Raw genomic sequence first — 19840 nt, 5'->3', positions numbered from 1 at the left:
ATTTCTGTAGTAAAGAATTTAACAGTTACTTAAGACACAGAATCTTTAATATCATCCATGTATACAGGCATAGCATTAATGTTTGCAAAGAAGCCTGAAGGGTTTTTTAAACTGGTAAATGTTTCCATGGTAACACCTTGTTAACAGAGTACAATTATTTCACACATTTGCAAAGAAAGCAACCTAGCAGCTTGCAAAAAGAAAATATAATTTTTGGTATCGGTATCTCATAGGCACCAGAATTATAACAATGTATATACAATGATAATATTAGGTGGGAAACAGTTCTACAAGAGGAACTGCCACAGACAGCATATGTTCTTGAGATTTTCCCTTGGTTTGAAATTGCTACTGTTTACAGAAAGCAAATACTCTGTTTTGCATGAAAGACATTTTGAATAAAACTTCTGTTTTTAATGAAACAGATGTTACAGTTGTGATCACATAAGTAGCAGTTGCCACACTGGAATCAAGAGGAAGAGTGCTATCTTAACTGAACCTAACACATGGGTATAACAGAGTGTGTGTGTGTGTGTGTGTGTGTGTGTCAGGCTTTTGCGATACCACTGCACCTTGACCCACTCCTGAATAATAATAATAATAATAATAATAATAATAATAATAATAATAATAATAATAATAATAAACAGTGCTGGCAGGCACCAAATTACTCATTCTTACATGACAGTGCTGGTGGCATTAGTATACTATCTTTTATACTGTACAAAAATTACAGAAGTTGCCTTCTCTTATCTGCTTGAAAGTCTTGAACCAGGAACTCTGGTGGGAGGGTCCAGATACATTATCCCCTGCACCGCCATGGCATCTTACAGGCAAAGGAAACTCCTAGTGTGACATTGGTTGCACTGCAGAACCATGGTTGCAGAGTGGCACTGCACCTTCCAGCCTGTAAGGAATCAAATGACACAAGGAGCCAATTAAGATCCCATTTGGCCCTAGAAAGCTGCTGACTCTTACCTAGCTCCTTACAGTCTACACAAATTGCCATTCAGGTGGCCACCTGAGATACTTGAAGACCAACAGCTTGTCTGCCTCCAAACCTGACACTATTACTTATTTTATTAACCACATTTAGATACTGCTTTTCAATGAGAAGTTCAAGGCAGTTCGTAAATCTTTTTTTTCCAATCAACACATTTAAAAAACTGAAATTAAACTGCATAAAGCAACAGCAAGAAGACAACTTCCAACAACTTTAATACCTAGTGTCTTAGCAGAACTTAATTTTTACCTACAGAAGGAACCAAAATTATCTGTGAGCCCCCAGAGGGTGCATACTCCACAACTTCAGGTTTATTACACACAAAATGCCCTGTTCCTGCTATACCTCCCAAGAGAATAGGTGAGGGCCTCACTGGTAGATCAAGATTCTGATGGGATTCATGCATGAGAAGATGCTCCTCAAAACAGTAGGGACCCAGGCCATGTGAGATTCTGAATGTCAAAACCAGCACCTTTTAACTAGGTATAGAAATAATTTAGAAACCAAAGGTATTTCAGAATAGGTGTATAATGCTGTAACTCACTTACAGCAGCCAGAAGGGCCTATGGTGGCACCTTCTATCAGCTATAGTTTCTGCAACATCCTCCAATGGCAAATCTAATCTAGAAGTCATCAATGTTGAGCAGTTATAAGATGGGGAATACTTGGCTCAGCAATATGACATGTGAGAAGGAATTGTCACTGATCACAAGGTGAATATGAATCAACAGTGCAATGCGGCTGCAAAAAAGGCAAATGCTATATTAGGCTGCATTAACAGAAGTATACTTTCCAAATTGCGTGAAGTATTAGTTCCCCTCTGTTCAGCACTGGTTAGGCCTCATCTTGAGTACTGTGTCCAGTTCTGGTCTCTACACTTCAGGAAGGATGCAGACAAATTGGAACAGGTTCAGAGGAGGGCAACAAGGATGATCAGGGGACTGGGAACAAAGCCCTATGAGGAGAGACTGAAAAAACTGGGCATGTTTAGCCTGGAGAAGAGAAGATTGAGGGGAGATATGATAGCACTCTTCAAGTACATGAAAGGTTGTCACATAGAGGAGGGCCGGGATCTTTTCTTGATAGTCCCAGAGTGCTGGACACAAAATAATGGGCTCAAGTTGCAGGAAGCCAGGCTGTGGAGTCGGATTCAGAAGCAATTTTGGGTGGAGTCGGAAGAAATGTACCAACTCCGACTTCAAAATAAAAACTTATCATGTTATAACAATATATGGTAAATATATCATTTTATAATTATATTTTATATATTTTTAAAAAATATAAATTCACAACGTCAAAGAAGCTTCCCATGAAGTCAGCTGTATTTGAGCCAGGGCTGTGGAGTCGGAAGCAATTTGGGTGGAGTCGGACACTAGAAAAATAGAGGAGTCGGAGTCAAAGGTTTGGTGTACCGACTCCACAGCCCTGGCAGGAAGCCAAATTTCGATTGGACATCAGGAAAAACTTCCTAACTGTTAGAGCCATATGACGATGTAATCAATTACCTAGAGAGGTAGTGGGCTCTCCGACACTGGAGGCATTCAAGAGGCAGCTGGACAGCCATCTGTTCGGAATGCTTTGATTTGGATTCCTGCATTGAGCAGGGGGTTGAACTTGATGGCCTTATAGGCCCCTTCCAACTCTACTATTCTATGATTCTAAGCTGCCAAAAGGCAATAGCGTGACCATGTATGGACTGGCATTTACCAAGCTATATGGTCCACTGGGTCTGTTATCATATACTCTTGTCTCAGCTGAACTTAGCTTTTTTATTATCATCTAGTCTAGGCCTGCTTAGATCATTCATGGATGCCATCATAATATCACTATCTTAGGAAAAAGAGAAAGAGGGCAGGATATCAGCAGACTGATAACACCTCATCCTATTATGCTGAATGACTTGGCCCAAGGCATCATGGATATATTAACAGATTTATCTTCATTTTATTTATTTAACAGGATTTATAAATCTAAGCGGCTTACATAAAATATACATTAAAGTTACTGATAAAATCAGATGTTAAAAACAAGCTAGTCTGGTTTCTTTTCCCTGTAGTTACCTCACAACACAAACTTTGTATGCCAGTGCCCAGATGACACTAGAAACTGGATGTCTGCCCATTCACTAATATTCCTAGATAATTTGAGTCAGGATCATTAGTCAGCATTATGGATGTCTATGCTCAAAGCTAGACAGTGTATTTTGTTGTACCTAGATAAAAGGCTTCATCTCTTAAGGTATCTAACAAGAACTTTAATATCCTTTTTTACAGCCAAATAGCTTGCATTATTTTTAAAAGGCAAAGAGGTCAGTCTAGATACTTTCATCAGGGTGTGGTTGCTGCACCATTTTTTATTTTTTATTTTGGAATTCTTTTAAAATGGTGCAACAGCCACTTATATTCAAACCTGGTGAAATCTATTGGAATGACCCAAAAGCCTTTAAAGATCCTCCTTATTAGGGTTTGGGCATACAGAAACTGCTTTTACATATATAGTTACTTCCACAATCAATAATGCTGTTCACAAAACACCTGAGATTATCCTGTCATCTCTTCTGGAAATGTATCTCTCTTTGCAGCATATGCATTCAAAACAAATTTATTCCTTGAAAGCCAAGACGGAAAGCCCAAAAGAGGATAAACATCTTGCAAAGCTATTTAGGTCCTCATCATGTTACTAATTAATGTTAGTAAACAATTTAGAAATGGGAAGTGGAGAAAGATTCACTCTGTGTCATTAGTGAATACTATGGCATTTGGAAAAAATGACCACTTTCCTTCTTTTCTTACATATCTTCTATCACATACTGTGATATAACATTTTTTCTGCTGTAACAAGGGGTGGGGGAACCACAACACAACAAAAACTTTCAGGATTTTAAACAAGAACTTAGAAGCAATTCATTACCTCAGTAGCTGTATATTAAGTACCGAGGTCCAGTATCAACACCTGACAAAGTTCCAACCAAAGAGGCGAAGCAAAAAGAAACAGATTTGAATCAAAAGGTTAGTGCTGGCAAGAGCAGAAGCCATCACATTCTACTACCTCTTCAATTGCAGGAGATGATGCAGGGGCCTCTGGAATGATTTCCCAGGTACCCTGTTGCAGAGATGGAAGCAAGAAAGGCTCTCAAAAGCCTGACACTGAACTTGCTTCAGTGAAGATCAGCGCTAGCAGGTCCAAAGAGAGCTCAAGAAAGAAAGAGCTGCGGTCGGCGCTGTCCCACTCTCCATCTACTGTCTCCTCTGTTCCTTTTCCATGCTGGAAACATGCTCTCAGAAAGGTGGCTGAGGAGGCAGTGACAGTGAGAAAGGAGGCTGGGAGTGAAGGCAAAGGAGACACTGGGTAGCTAGCCCATAAACACACCTGGAAGCATTGCTGATTTAAAGAACTCAGATTTATTGCAAACACAGTGTAAACAACTATGTTTTCATCGAGAATGACAATATATTAGGACCATTTTTAAATGCAAATTAATGGCTTTGAAAGATAACATGTCCCTGCACTTTATGAGATAATAATACTGTCAGCAAGCTTATCATGCTTTAAAACTGAGAGATAGTGATTCAGGCATCATTTCAAAAACAAAAGAGACATAATAGGTAGACCATGATAGTTGGGAAACAACAGTTGAGGTCCACATTTTCTGAGAATGCACAATTTAATCTTAATAGGTGGCTTGTCAATTGGTGAAATGCTGTACAGATCAAGTGGCTTTAGCTATGGGGTGAATCTCTTGTCTGCTGCAACAAGGAGTGAGCAAATTATTTCATATCAACCATTCCCCTAATATCCAACTTCTTCATGAGTGAAACTAGTCTTGTGTGGAAGTTTTTATAGTAGTGTCTTTGCCACTGGTTTGATTGCCTGCCTTAAAATATTAAACATTTTACAGCACATTTTCACTGCCTGTCAGGATGTTTTCTTGTCAAAGGCAACATTTATGTATCCAACAAAAATCAGATTTCTCTGACAAAGTAGGAGTTATGAATTTTTTATGAGAGAGTATTATCAAGTTGAAGTGCATTTCTATCTGCTGGGGAAACTGATGTTTAAACTAATCAGGGAAAGAAAAGATAATACTCTATAGCTATACTTTATATATTTCACCTTCCTATATTTATTTAATGCATTCACAATGTCCTCCCAAGGTGGCTTGCAGAAACATTTTAACATATATAAAACACCAGGACACAAGATTATAAGGTATTATTTTAAAATTAAAAGCCATCATCAGTTAAATTTTCCCAAATTAGTAAAATATGGTCTGGAATAAAAAATATATGCAAAGTTCTTCAGCAACAGTGATGCCAGCCTAATAGCTGAGGGCAGGACCTCCAATTATAGTACTCATAGTTCCTTTCTTTGCACCTCATTTAGCTCCAGGAGCAACAAACAGAAAAGTATCAAGATTCTACATTGGATTATATATTATATTTATAAATTGTGGGGTTGTATATGGGTCTCTCCTTCCCCATTTTATGTTCACAACAACCCTGTGAGGTAGCATAGGCAATGTTGCTTAAGTTAGCATGTAGTTTCTTATGCTGCATCTAAGCAGAGGTTCTGTCAAATCACACAGTGCCCTGACTTTCCACACTGTACCTTCATTCCTCTATAATAGATTTTCACACTCTTCTAAATCACAGACCAAAAGCAAAGGAAGCTTCACAGTCAGTGAAATCTTGGAAATATTCTAGAGTCCTGTGACAGCAACTAATTGTTACAAGAAGGGCTATATTGAGCAAGGAGTCAAAAGGCTAGGATCAACAGCTCCTCCTCTCCATTATGAATAACAGCTGTTATTAGAGATGGGCAAGCTAGATCTGAAACTATAGAAATTATCTGAGGTTTCTGAGGAGTAAAGAAATAAAGGAAGATTTTTAAAATTTAAAATCCACTTCTAAGTCAGGCTTGGGTAGACTCCACCAGCATATTTGGTGGCTACAGAAGAGTTAGGAACTCTGCTTCTTACCTCTATTTGCCCATGGCTTGGCTTGTGCATGAGAGTGAGTAGCTGCAGCCCACAGCCTGACAAAAATCACTCCTGAGAAAAGCACCAGACAATCTCTACTGCATCTCCTCCTCCCAGTTCCCTTTGCAAAGGAGAGGCAGTCAGTCCACTTCAAATGAGAGTTATTGAAGCTGGTTTTGCTGGATTGATACAAATTCCTGAGGAACGTGAGTGGGGGCCGAGAAGTTGTCCAACCGTTAGGATATAGAAAATGGCGCCAATACATATTTCACTGTGTATAACATCCTCTCATGCAAGGAGGCAGTCATAAAGCCCATCTTGAAAAAGTCCTCCTTGGATCCCCAAGAGTTGAATAACTTCCGCCCAGTCTCTAATTTACCATTCCTGGGCAAGGTGATTGAGCGAGTGGTGGCCAAACAGTTACAAACACACTTGGATGAAACAGATTATCTAGATCCATTCCAATTGGGCTTTAGGACTGGACATGGAACAGAAACAGTCTTGGTCGCCCTGGTGGATGATATGAGGAGGGCGCTGGATAGGGGAGAATCCACCTTCCTCGTCCTCCTGGATCTCTCAGCGGCTTTCGATACCGTTGACCACGGTATCCTTTTAGATCACCTGGAGGGATTAGGAATAGGGGGCACTGTTTTACGGTGGTTCCGTTCCTATCTCTCAGACAGGCACCAATGGGTGGCATTAGGAGATGAGGTTTCAGACCCTTGGCCTCTCAATTGTGGAGTGCCACAGGGTTCTATCCTCTCCCCCATGCTATTCAACATCTATGTAAAGCCGCTGGGGGCCATCATCAGGAGATTCGGGCTGCGGTGTCACCAATATGCGGATGACACTCAGCTCTATCTCTCATTTAAGTCCTCACCAGAGTTGGCTGTGGACACCATTTCCAAGTGCCTGGAATCCGTAAGTGGATGGATGGGAAGGAATAGGCTGAAGCTAAATCCCGACAAGACCGAGGTGTTGCTCGTGGGAGACAGGGGCAGGCTGGGGGACATAGACCTGGTGTTCAATGGGGTAAAATTGCCCCTAAAAGACCAGGTCCGCAGCCTAGGTGTCATTCTTGACTCCCAGCTGTCCATGGAGGCTCAGATCTCGGCAGTGAGCCGGGCAGCTTGGTATCAATTACATCTGATAAGGAGACTGCAACCCTACCTTCCTGCCCATCTGCTCCCACGGGTGATACATGCCAAGGTCTCCTCTCACTTAGACTACTGTAATGCGCTCTACGTGGGGTTACCCTTGAAAACGGTCTGGAAATTACAACTGATACAGAATGCAGTGGCACGCTTGATTAAGAACAGCCATCACCGTGATCATATCATTCCGGTGTTAGTAGATCTACACTGGCTACCAGTTGTTTACCGGGCCCAATTCAAGGTGTTGGTATTGACCTTCAAAGCCCTATACGGTTTTGGCCCAGTTTATCTGAAGGAGCGCCTCCAGCATCACCAATTATGCCGCCTGACGAGATCAGCCACACAAACCTTCTCTCGGTCCCACCAGTTAAGATAGCGAGGCTGGTGAGGAACAGAGAGCGGGCATTTTCGATTGTGGCCCCCACCCTCTGGAATTCCCTTCCTTTTGACCTTCGCCATGCCCTTTCCCTGATAGGTTTCCGCCGGGCCTTGAAGACCTGGCTGTTCAGGCAGGCCTATGGGATCTCTGGGGTGGGTTGCTTTTAATATTGGTATATTAATTATTGTTGGTGGTTTTCATTGGTTTTTATTGTATTTTATCATGTACATGTACATCGCCTAGAGTGGCCATTAATTCGGCCAGATAGGCGACTCACAAATAAAATTTTATTATTATTTTAATGAATTCTGAATTTTGCAATTACAGTGATGAAAAGTCTAGCAGGAAGAGTCAGGCAATCTATTAACACAGCCACATTTCACAACCTCCCAGTATACCAAATGGTTGTTTGCCTTTGTACTGTAGTAGTGTTGGTTGTCCAGAATCCAGAGTTCTTCCTCACAGATGGTGTGTATAACCATAATGTTAATTACTTGTGAAACTGTTCATTCAAATGTTTACTAGTGTTGACTAGTATTCTTTTGTTTTTCAGTGAACCATTCATCAGCATCTCACAAACAAATTTCCAAGGGCCCCAGTTAAACTGGAAATATGTGGTCTCTAAACAGTGGTCTCAATAGAGATGTAAGATTTCTGGAAATTTGAAGCCATGGGGAAAAATTGAAATTTTGGAAAAATTTGAAAAAATATGCAATTTTTTTCACACCGTTTACCAATCAAAAGTAACTTTGTTATTTTAGGAACATAAAATGTATTATGCATAACTTAGTTTGCCATAAAATTGTGACAAAGCTTATTACAATAATTATTTGTACAGTATTGGAAAAATTACAAATTGAATATTTTTTTTAAAAAATGGTTACAAATGGAACTATATGGAACCTACCATCTCTTTGGGTTTGCCATTTTATGTGGAGCAGGCAAAAAACAATAAACCATAAGAAACCATCAATGTTATAGCAAGACAAATAAAATATGTGTTATGAAAATTATTATGTATCCTCCAGTCTTCCACAGTGTCAAGCAGACATGAAGCGCTAATTTCCATAAAAGAGTTAAGCAAAAAAGAGGGAGGAAATCAACACTACATGAAATTTAATCAGTCTAATTTTCTGAGCTGTTGCTCTCAGTTTCTGCTTCTTTGTGTTGTTCTGTATTTTCTCCCACTCCCACTTGTTTGAAGCCTAACCAAGAGGACAGAAACAGATCTACCAGCTATGTCAAGAAGAGAAACCCACAAGCAAAGAAGGCACTGAATCCTCCTTCCTTCTCTTATGTTAATGCCCCCCATGCTATTTAACATTTATATGAAGCTACTGAGAGCTGTCGTCAAGATTTTTGGAATTAAGTGTCACCAATATGTGGATGATACCCAGCTCTCTGTTCCATTTGAATCATGAGAGATAGCTGAGGTTCTACAGAGGCAGTGGTTCTCAAACTTTTTTGATTCGCGGCGCACTGTAAAACATATAAAAATTTTCTGGCGCACTTTGTGTACAAAATTAAAAATATATTTATATATATATATTAATATATTAATTGATCATGGATGTAATAAATCTCTATACAAATGGGTTTCTTCTCATTTTTAAAATATACTTTCATAATATTTGCAGCACACCTAGTCACCTCTCGCGGCGCACCAGTGTGCTGCGGCGCACCATTTGAGAATCACTGTACAGAGGTGTTTGCAGATAGTATGGGCTGGATGTGGCCCAACAAATAAACTGAATCCCAAAAAGACAGAGGTGTTATGTGTTCCAAGTCCAGGAGATAGGAAGACGGCCTGTTCTGGATGTGGTTGCACTCTCCTGGAAAGAGCAGATTTGTAGCTTAGGAGTACTCCTAGATCCAGCATTGTCACTTGAGGCCTAGGTGGCCTTGGTGGCTAGGAGTGCCTATTTCCAGCCCACCAACTACGGCCCCTTTTGGACAGATATGACTTGGTCATAGTCAGGGCCGGTGCCAGACATGCCAGGGCCCTTGGGCACCAGCTTGCCCTGGGCCCTGGCATGCATGTGTGCACGCACACATACACATGTACGCACGCCCAGGGCCAGCCCCAGACACATTGGAGCCCTTGGGCAAAAGCCTGCCCAGGCCCCAGTGCTCCCCTTCCGTGATTCGCGCATGGTGAGAGCTTCAGGGCTCCGTCATTCCCTTGCTTAACTTACCTTGTTCTGCGGTTGTGCACACAGCGGTGCCCTTAAGAAAGATGGCGGCTGAGGTTTCCCTAATGAGCTGAAGCCTCTGCCGCCATCTTGGTTCATGGCAGGGATGCGAGCGCTGCGAATCACAGAAGGGGAGCAGAGGGGCCCCTCAGGGACTCCTGTAGCCTCAGGGGCCCTCGGGCCAGTGCTCCACCTGGCCGCCCCTTGGAACCAGCCCTGGCCATACTACTCCATGCTCTGGTAACTTTCAGATTGGATTATTGCAATGTGCTCTACGTGGGGCTGTCCCTGGAGATGTCTTGGACATTTCATCTGGTCCAAAATGCAGCAGCCAGATTACTGGCTGCAGTTCCCTTCAGATCTCATATAACCCCTGTTATAAAACAGTTGCTTTGGTTGCCAGTTCATTTCCAGGCCCAATTTAAGGTGCTCATGCTAGTGTTTAAAGCCATCAACTACTTAGGCCTAAATATCTGAGAGACTGCCTCCTTCCCTACAGACCCTCTCATGTGTTAAGATCAGCAGAGGGGGCCCTCCTGGTAGTTCTGCTACCCTACAAAGTTCAGAGGATGGTGGCAGCTCCTAAGTTGTGGAATTCCCTCCCCACAGAGGTGTACCTGGCACTTCACTGTACAATTTTCGGCAAATGCTAAAGATGTACCTCTTTACTCTGGCGGTTGACACTTGAGACGTATATTTTCAAGACCACCATATTCCTGTGATTGTGATTTATTTTAATTGTTTTAATATTAAATTTTAAACTGTTGAAACCCGCCCTGGTATTTGCTGGTGAAAGGTGGGTAATAAATTTAACAACAACAATGGGAATGCCTCCTAGAGGCAGAAATACTTCTTGCTCTTGTCTTTGAGAGTTGTACTCTCAGTGTACAACTCAGGACTTGTTTTGTCCTCAGTGTACAGAAATTGTAATGCTCTGATTGTAATGATCTGATACTGCATACAGTCTTGCACAAAAGTCTTCTTCTTACAAAATTTTTAGAAATTTGGGGGGAATAAATATCTGAACACCTTGTCTTAAACATTTTTCATCACTTTAAAAGAAAATATTTCATAATCCAAAATTTTCCAATTTTTCAGAAAAACAAAAAAGGCTTTGAGGGGAAAAGTGGTTAAAAAAAATCTTGTTTTTTCCAGGTCTTCATATCTTTAAGTCCCAAACATATGGGAGGAGATATCTCTGTTTGCACAATCCAATGTATAGTTAATGCATAATGCCAAACACTTCCAGTGTTTTTTATTGTTTGCAGTTTTGTTTAATTGTATTTTTGGGATTGCATTTCTATTCCGATTCATTTCTATGTAAGTTATCCAAAAATGATAGCTGAAAGGGCAGTGGTTTTTTTTTTAAACAAGATAAATAAAATCCCACCATTAAAGATTAGGTTGAGAGACAGTCATTTAGTGATCTTCATGGTTGCTAAAGCATAGGAAGAATGCTCATTTCATTATTTGCAAGTATCATAGGTAGAAGGATGCAAGTAGTTTAACACCACATGTATGGATAAACAAGGCTGGCTAGAGTGCAGAATACACAGCAGTATTCAACTAACATGCACAAGGATTTCCGCTTGTGCAGTGGGACTTTCCTGCCTCTTCTCTCGCTGTACACACCCCACAAAGTGTATTATAGCACTATACAGGCAACCCAGTTATCAAGCTGGCTCTGGACAACACCCAAAGTCCCTACCTCAAACAGGAAAGGTCCCACTATGAACAAACATAATCAGAACGCAGGACTTGAAAAAGACAGGATAGGCAGCCGCAGACTTTAATAGCAACAGGCAGCAACAAGCTCTATATATGAACATCTGGAATTGTCTTATAGCAAGTCCACTGCCCACCTGATTCAAAACTATCAAGCCAACTGACACCAACTCTCTATGGTCTTGGTCAGAGATCTTTGTCTTCAAATTAGATATCTGTTTAAAGGAGACTGAATCTGGGACTTGGATGCAAACTACTTGCTCTACTACTGAGCTGTCAATACCTTTATATTTCTCCATAACACTACAACTTGAGTAGTAAGTCATTTAAGATGCTAACTGTCTCAGATGGCAAGTAATTTCATGAACTAACAGTCCGTGTGTGTTTCCAGAACATCCCTATTTTCAGGTGAGATTCAACTGCATACCAGCAAATTCAGGTTGTGTGATTAAAGTTTACTTGATGATTTTGCACACCAAATACGCTTCCCCCCCATATCTGACTTTTTGCAATAAATGAAGTGACAAAATGCATTGGAAAATGTAGGATAACAATTGCTTAACATAACATTATACAACACTCCCACAATCAAATCCAAATGAATGCTCAACAGCTGACATCATCTAACTCCCTGCAAACTTTGTGCAAACAAATCAGGATGAATGCTCAACAAAAAGGTAATCTCAAAGCAACTCAGATGGCAAGAGTTCCAAGAGCATCATCAAAGTTCTCATGGCAGTTCTAAAACTTTGCAGACATGAATTGGCAGCAACAACAACAAAAGCAATTCCATTCAATAAGGGGTAAACGTCACATTTGGAAGAGGAAAAAGAGAAACAATCTGACTGAATGAAGCTCCAGTGCAATGCAGTTGTCTTAATTCACTCTTTGAAAACTTGGATTTATTCAGGAATATTGTTAAATTCTACAAATCCAGAGGCCATCCAAGTGCAAAACACATAACTAACACACACACACACACACTTCAGCAATTCCTTAAACCCCTACCATTATTTCCACACTGCTTCTCTCATTGCTAGAGCACTATGAAGAACAATGCATCAAACTTAAGAATAAGCTCTCCTTGCATGGCTTTAAGAAGAGTAAAATTATCTTTATATATATATATATAGTAATCAGAAGAAAATATACCTCTATAAATCATAAAGCCAATATAAAAACCATTTGCCCACGGACATCAAAATCCCTCTGTATGGTAGCTTCATTCTGGATATCTTTTTATTAAATGCTGCAGACAACACAGATATAGGAATCAGTCAGAAGAGATGAATGAGTAGAAACAATGAAAGGAGTAGTAACACATTTATTGTGTAAATGGTTTCAAACAAAGGCCAGTGTTTATAACTGTTGCATCTTAAGGCACAAGTTCCAAAATATTTAATTATGTTCAGTATTAAAAGGGGGGTTGTAGAGACTGCACAGATATAAAATGTAATATGTAGGAATACACGCAGTTATAAACATCTTGAATTGCCATGCCTTTCTAACGATACATCACCCTCATCACTATTACTCCCACCACACTGGTATGAGTAGCAATTACATCAAGGTGGCCCAGCACAACACTCAAACAAAACAAAAACAAACCTTGTATCCCTCTTTCTCTTCCCCCTTGTAAACCTTATAGCCTTCCCCAACCTGAATGTGCTCCACATGTAGTTGGATAACAACTCCCATAATCTCTGACCACAGGTCATACTGGCTGTGGCTGAGGAAATTTGAATCCAAGAACACCTGAAGTGTACCAGGTTGGGAAAGGTGTCGCAGCACATGATCCTGCTACTCCCCCACTTTTTTAAACCGGACCCTAGAGAAGAATGCACACTGTTACAGTTAGTTAGTTATGCGGACTGTAATATATACAATTATGTTGTTGTCTTTAGACCAGTCCATGTCTAATACTGACATAGTTTATTTTGGAAGTTTCTCTACAAAGTCTGACAAGCTGCACAACATATACACATTTTAACATCAGTACAATGCCAAAATGTGTAGCTTTCCAACAGATATGCTGGGACATTCTGTTTTAATATGCAATTTAATGAAAAAAATCAAAATTAATAAACATAGCCAGGCTGGTATGTAAATTGTTAGATCATGTTTAGGAAGGAAGGGTCCCTTTGCAAACTAACAAAACACAAACCAGCTTATTTGCCAGCAATATCAAAATCTGATGTAAGATCATATTTATGCTTATTGTTTACAAGGTGTCTTAACAGGAAAAGTGGGGCATCTCGCTCCACCAGATACTATATACATCACTAGGCTGCTTATATTTGCCAATACTTTGGCGACCGTCTCAATTATCCAGGCAAATTTCCCATCAGATTCATGGTTCAGCATTCACACATTACAAATATGCATCTGCATTCATTTTCTGGCCACTTCCCAAAGTCTAAAGATAGATGATTTTTAAAAATGGCTGAAGGTGGTACAACAAAGGCTATGCTCTGAAGGCACATAAGGCCAGCTCTCTGCTGAAGCTAAGCAGGGTCAGATGTGGTCAGTGCCTGGATGGGAGACCGGCTGGGAACCATATGTAAGCCAAGCCACCTTGGGAAAGAAAGGCGGGGTATAAATGTAATAAATAAATAAACAAAGACACAGTTTTCCATGGTGGGCATTCGTTCTACTATAATCTTGTCGAGTGGGGGAAGGAATCCTTTTTCAGCCAGAGGGACATATTCCCTCATCGACAACATTTCAGAAGCCACATGCCAGTGGTGGGAGGGGCCAGAAGCAAAAAGTAGGTGGAGCAATCAGTGCAATTCTTATCTTTGTACAGCAGGCTACATTCCATCCACACAGAATATTTCCTGATCTGTACTGCAGTATACATTCCAGCTGAGCTTCTAATGTTGTGTTTTAAAGAACTCCCAAGCATTATGGAATGATTTGACCTTCTTGACTTTGCCTTTCATCTTCCTTTTTACCAATCCCCTCATTTTGGGGAAGTTTCCTCTTCTGAAGTCAGATATGGTCATGTTGGACTTTCTTGGCAATTGGCCATTTACATGTGTGTTTAATTTTACAGTGCTATGGTCACTGCTCCCAATTGGTTTGACAACATGTACATCTCATTCCAGGTCCTGGGTGCCACTTAAATCCAGTATCACTGCCCCTCTGGTTGGTTCCATGTCCAACTGTTCTAGGGTGCAGTTATTTAAGGTATCTAGAAATTTTACCTCTTGTTTATGACTGGAACACATACGTAGCCAATCTATGTGATAGATGAGGTCACCCGTTACTACATTTGTTCTTTTGGATGCTTAATTCATTTCATCTCAAGATCTCCCTGAGCATTTTGATTGGGGGTGGGGTGGGTGGTAGCATATCCTCAATACTAAATTACTATTAGGGCCCAATATCATTACCCACAACAATTTTGTGGAAGAGTCTTCCCCTTTGGGGATTTCTAGCTTCCTGGACTCAATACCCTCTTTGATGGACAGAGCGACACCAACTCCAGTACCTCCTTCCCTGTTCTTCATATAAAGTTTATATCCAGAGATAACCGTGTCCCACTGGTCCTCTCCATTCCACCAGGTTTCCATTATGCCCACTATATCAATGCTGTCTACTAAGACCAAGCACTCAGTTCTCTCATCTTGGCTCGGAGGCTTCTGACATTAGCATACAAGCACATGCATACAGTGTCTCTCTTCAAGTGGCTTTGGTTCTTGTGTTTTGGGTTGTGGTGCTTTGGACTCTCTGAGTAATTATCCTGTGCCTCTGCTTGCACTCACAATGCGTAATTCAATGCCAGGGGGATATGTCATGTTTCTATATTTCTCCTCCACATTTCTCTATCCAGGCAAGTAAGAGGCATTATTACAATTCAAGTATATATTCCATCTAGGAGATGCACTCAAGGCAGACTCTGAGCAGGCCCAGTGTTGAGTGTGGTCTGGGAAGAATCCCAAGGATCAGACATTTGACCACTGGGCCCGAGGTTCCTCACCCCTGCTGTAGGACATAAAAAACTGAAAAACCTGTTTTACTAGAGATAAAGAGTAAAACAAAAGGAATGAGTGTATACCATGGGAAATTATACCTGTATCCTTCCATCTTTAATTATGTTACAACCACCTTCTGCCTCCAGTGTCAGTATGCTTGCACAGTACAGGTAAGGGGCTACAGCAGCCTACCTCAATCTGATGTCCTTCAGATGTTGTTGAACTACAAGTCCCATCATCCCTGACCATTTCCCATCCAGACTGAAGGTGTTGGGAACAATAGTCCAACAATATCTGTAGGGCTCCAGATTGGGTGGGTTACAATGTCAGCTCTCAGTAAAGAAGACGCCATATCCATAAAATGATTAATATGGGATGCATATAAAACATGTTATACTTTAGGGAGCTATGTTCGTGTTTTTAGAAATCTAATCATATATATTTGCAGGTATAGAAGAGAAAGTTATTCTCATTTTGAATTAAACCTGTTTAGAACTGTCACATGAGCCACTGTCAACATCTGCAAGGCATTAGCAGCATTAAGTGCCACACCATAAGAAGTCTGCAACATTGTATTTTCTACCCACATAGATAACTACAGGAGGCAGTTTGGTCTACTTTGAAATAGAAAACATGGGACAATTACAATTATTTACTGACACAGCACATAGAGGGGCTAGAAGATGGCAAGCAAGCACACAGGTTGTGTGTGTGCACCCACTCTCTTCATTTATCATTGTCCTGGACTTAATAGAAAGACTATTCTATAATTTCTGGGAATATGGAGTTCAGATAATACTGATTCTGAAGTTCTTCAAGCCTATGAAACAAGTAAATAAAAAATACCTATAGTTTACCCTCCCCAAATGTTCAAAGTTCTAAGTAATCCTGTTAGATGATGTTATTAATATATTAACGCTGAGAGTGGGAGTTTGAAGTTGAGAGGGTTGCCAAAAGCTACTAGTCATTTCATAGCTGGGCTCAGATTCAAAAGTGTGATGTCCCAAATTTAGGGTGACATTCTTAACAATTAGACTAACTCTTGTTCTACAAAAACAAATATCGATACTATTGCACCGCATTGAACAGTAATCCAGATTGAAGGTAGAAGTCACTAAAATATTTGATGAGCAACACCTTTTGTTGCTTTCCATTCTCTCTGTGCTTGATTATAAAATGTACAAAGCTGACAAGTAAATAACCAAAATCTGTTTTAATGAGCAAAAGGCTGATAGCTATGACTCAACTGGTTTTGCCATGTAATCCAGTGCAAAACTTCACTGAGAGGGGGTGGGTAGCCAGAGATTAGAAGAAGAGATAAGAAGTGAAACCAAAGTAGCTGATGTCCATAGCTTGTGCTATTATTCACTTGAGGTAAATCTCCTGTTACCCAGACGCATGGTGGCGAAGCGCCAGCTGGACAACTGGTGACCTAATGCACATTTATGTGGCCATCAATAGTTAAAACAAACTAAAGGAGCATCCTCAAAGAACCTCTCCTGCAAAACCCCTACTGAAAAGAACATTGTCATACTCAAGGTCCCATGCATTTCAGTAAGATTTCCACAGAATAAGTTCACAGGGTACTGTGCAACTACATCAGAACAGATCTCTCTTGCAGTGCTTTGGCTGCTCTTCTAATATATCAAGCAAGATGTACCCTCTCAATCAGCACAGTTTTGAATAAGTTTGGATCCATCACTAAGCAAATCCCAAATACAGTATTTTGGAAACACTTGTTCCCCAGAGCAGCCACCCCCCCAAAACACATACTTGACACATACTTGTCAAAGATATCACTGCACCAATATATACCTTGTTCTATTTCACTATTCAGGGCAAGGTCTTTACAAACATGCACGCGTGTGTGTGCGCACACACAGCTTGATCCCACTGTCTGGCCTTTGGGAACAATGAGTGTGCAGAGATTGATTCACTGCACTAGAGATGGGGTTTCATTGGTTGCTTTTAAAAGGCTACTTAATAAGAAATTCAACAGCTCAAACAAAGAATCCATCCAAAGATAATGTGACAGACAGACAATGGAGCACATTAATCCAAATTCCTCCCCCCTCCCATAAATAGGCAAGCAGTTATTGTCCTGATCATATTAAAGGATATCTCCCTGAATTATTCCATTACCTGCTTATTATTTAGAAATGTTTCCTTCTCCGTGAAAGAGAAAAGTCATACATGCTGTAATTCAATTGTTCAGCAAATAAATAAATAACCCAAATACATGTCAACACTGCTCTTACCACAACAAAACGGGTACATGCCAGGCTTCAGATTTTCATACAAGAGCAATACACATTATATTTCCCTGCTACATCCTTAGTATAATGATGCATTTTGTAATGTATGACCATCCAGCTACAGTACACGATATTAATGAAAGCAAGATCAAATTAAACAGATGACATGATTAACTGTATTCATTTCATGCATGGATGTGTTTTATGTGGGGAGATAAAGACCTGAAAGTAATTACCATGAACTGAAACTCCTTCACTGACCTTTGCTTGCAGCCAGCAGTTGTTAAATGCTGATGGGTTTATAACAAAGAGCGATGCCTCTCTCATCTGTAGGCTTTTCTTTTGCCCAAGAAGAGAGAGTTCCTCCACCGTTGCATGAACACTGTACCTCTGTATCTATGTCTCTAATGCAGCATAAAGATTACTGTGGAAACCTATCAAATTGGCAAGCAGCAAATGCCAGCAGCCAATGGGAGAAAGGCGCATGCAGAATCTAGCACATGCTCTTTGAGACTTGGATACTGTCACTGCTGTTTAGCAGCCTGCTAATCTAATTATAGCAGTTTGCTAGCACAGTACTATGAAAAAAGGGCACATGATCAAGAAAATTAAACACTTTCCGCCCCCACCCCACAAATAGGTATTCTAGGGAAAGTGTGTGTTTGTGTGTGTGTGCGCACACATGCTGTGCACTTACTATTTCTTTAAATACAGGAATTCAAATCCCCACAATCAGCTTTTTTCAACACTCCCTCATGGGATCTTAAAAGTATGAGCTGTATTCACCAATTTCAAAACTAGTTTCCTTCATCAGTTGCGTTACAATATGTTTAATTCTTTACATTCAAAGCTCTTGCCATTTATATGAAGCATGATCATTTTCCTTGACACATCGCGGATCAACAGTAGAAAAGACTGAACAATTTCAATTCTAGTTCAGTGTTCTAATGGAATAAGGATGCATATAAATATCTGGCACATGGCTATTCAAAGCAAATGGAGCTACTGGAACCTGTAAAGAATATGCTTGAGTATTTTGCTGAATTATACTATATCTGTGTTTCAAAAAAAAACAAAACCCTTGCCAGTTCATCAGAAGCAAATGCTCCCTCCCCCCTTTTCAGTAAACACTGCTGCCCAATGTAAAGATTCCTTTCCACACATTATACATGTTGCAGAGAAATCTGGAAGAAGAGATCTCTCTGCTGGACACAACAGACCAACACCACTCTCTTTCAAAACTTCTGCTGCATCGTGCATGCAAAGAACTGAGGGGAGGGGCAATTCCTCACTTTGTGTCAAGTAAGTCCAGATGCCAAAATGGCCAGAGGATACCCACTAACCAATTTCTTGATGATTTCTTTATACGTATTGGGAGAAACAAGAGGAAGATGTACAACAATATCCAGCCGCAGCAGCCAGAAGCAGCAGGAAATTTGGCACTGCATGTGGGCCATAGCTCCTTCTGTTTTTCCATACCTGGCTCCTTCAATTGTCTTCACCTGCATTTTCTTCCATTCAACTCTGTCAGGATTTGGTTAGAAATGTGACTGGGGTTTAGGCTGGGGCTAGCTGTGACTTGGTTTGGGGAGCATGACAAGATGAGGGATGCCCCATTACAGCCATCTCAAATGAGATAAAGTGTCTAACACATCCTTCTGATACATTGTATATCCCAGACAACTTGGGGAATAAATAGGTCAATGACAATGGGTGAATGAGCACAAATAATAGCTACCGACATCAACCCCAATTTAGACTTCCCCAGATGTTAAAATAGCTGCAACAGGACAAAATAATATTATTGCCTCTTTCAACAAGCTACAATTAATGGAAAGCCAGAAAAATGAATTCATGTAAGTGGAAGGGCCTCCCAGATAAGTGCACTCTCTCTCTGTCAAACCATTCTGGTTGCTAATGTAAATTACCATTGGAATAGAGAGTGTAATAATTCAAACCAGCAATAAAAACTCTAAACTGTCTATACATCTTTTTGCCAGATTGATTAGTTACAACATCTAAGCATTGTTAAACCCCACTAAAATATATATGTGCTTAATTCTGCACTGGGCTAAACCTACTGAATGCAACACAGACATTAAATATATGTAACCCAAATGTACTTCAATTGTACTTACACACACTTTAGAAAAACAGATTGAACCTGTTAGGTTCAC

The 19840-nt window shown here is 40.4% G+C and overlaps 1 protein-coding gene across 8 annotated transcripts in view; it reads right to left on the bottom strand.

The window, feature by feature from the left end:
* Positions 1 to 19840, bottom strand: part of FAM110B (family with sequence similarity 110 member B) — a 129872-nt gene that overhangs the window by 40907 nt on the left and 69125 nt on the right. For 2 of the 8 annotated variants that reach the window (XM_061599306.1, XM_061599352.1), the window contains one exon: positions 682 to 907. The exons of 4 other annotated variants lie outside the window; for them this stretch is intronic. The gene's annotated coding sequence lies outside the window, so the exon portion shown is untranslated. Of the gene's footprint in view, positions 1 to 681; positions 908 to 17924; positions 17948 to 19840 lie in introns of those variants that run through there. 2 more of the 8 variants (XM_061599324.1, XM_061599362.1) reach the window with 2 other exon arrangements.

This window comes from Rhineura floridana, chromosome 1 (genome assembly GCF_030035675.1).
Source record: "Rhineura floridana isolate rRhiFlo1 chromosome 1, rRhiFlo1.hap2, whole genome shotgun sequence".
Taxonomy (NCBI): domain Eukaryota; kingdom Metazoa; phylum Chordata; class Lepidosauria; order Squamata; family Rhineuridae; genus Rhineura; species Rhineura floridana.
Note: the sequence above shows the minus strand (reverse complement) of the source record. Positions and strands in the feature narration are given on the sequence as shown.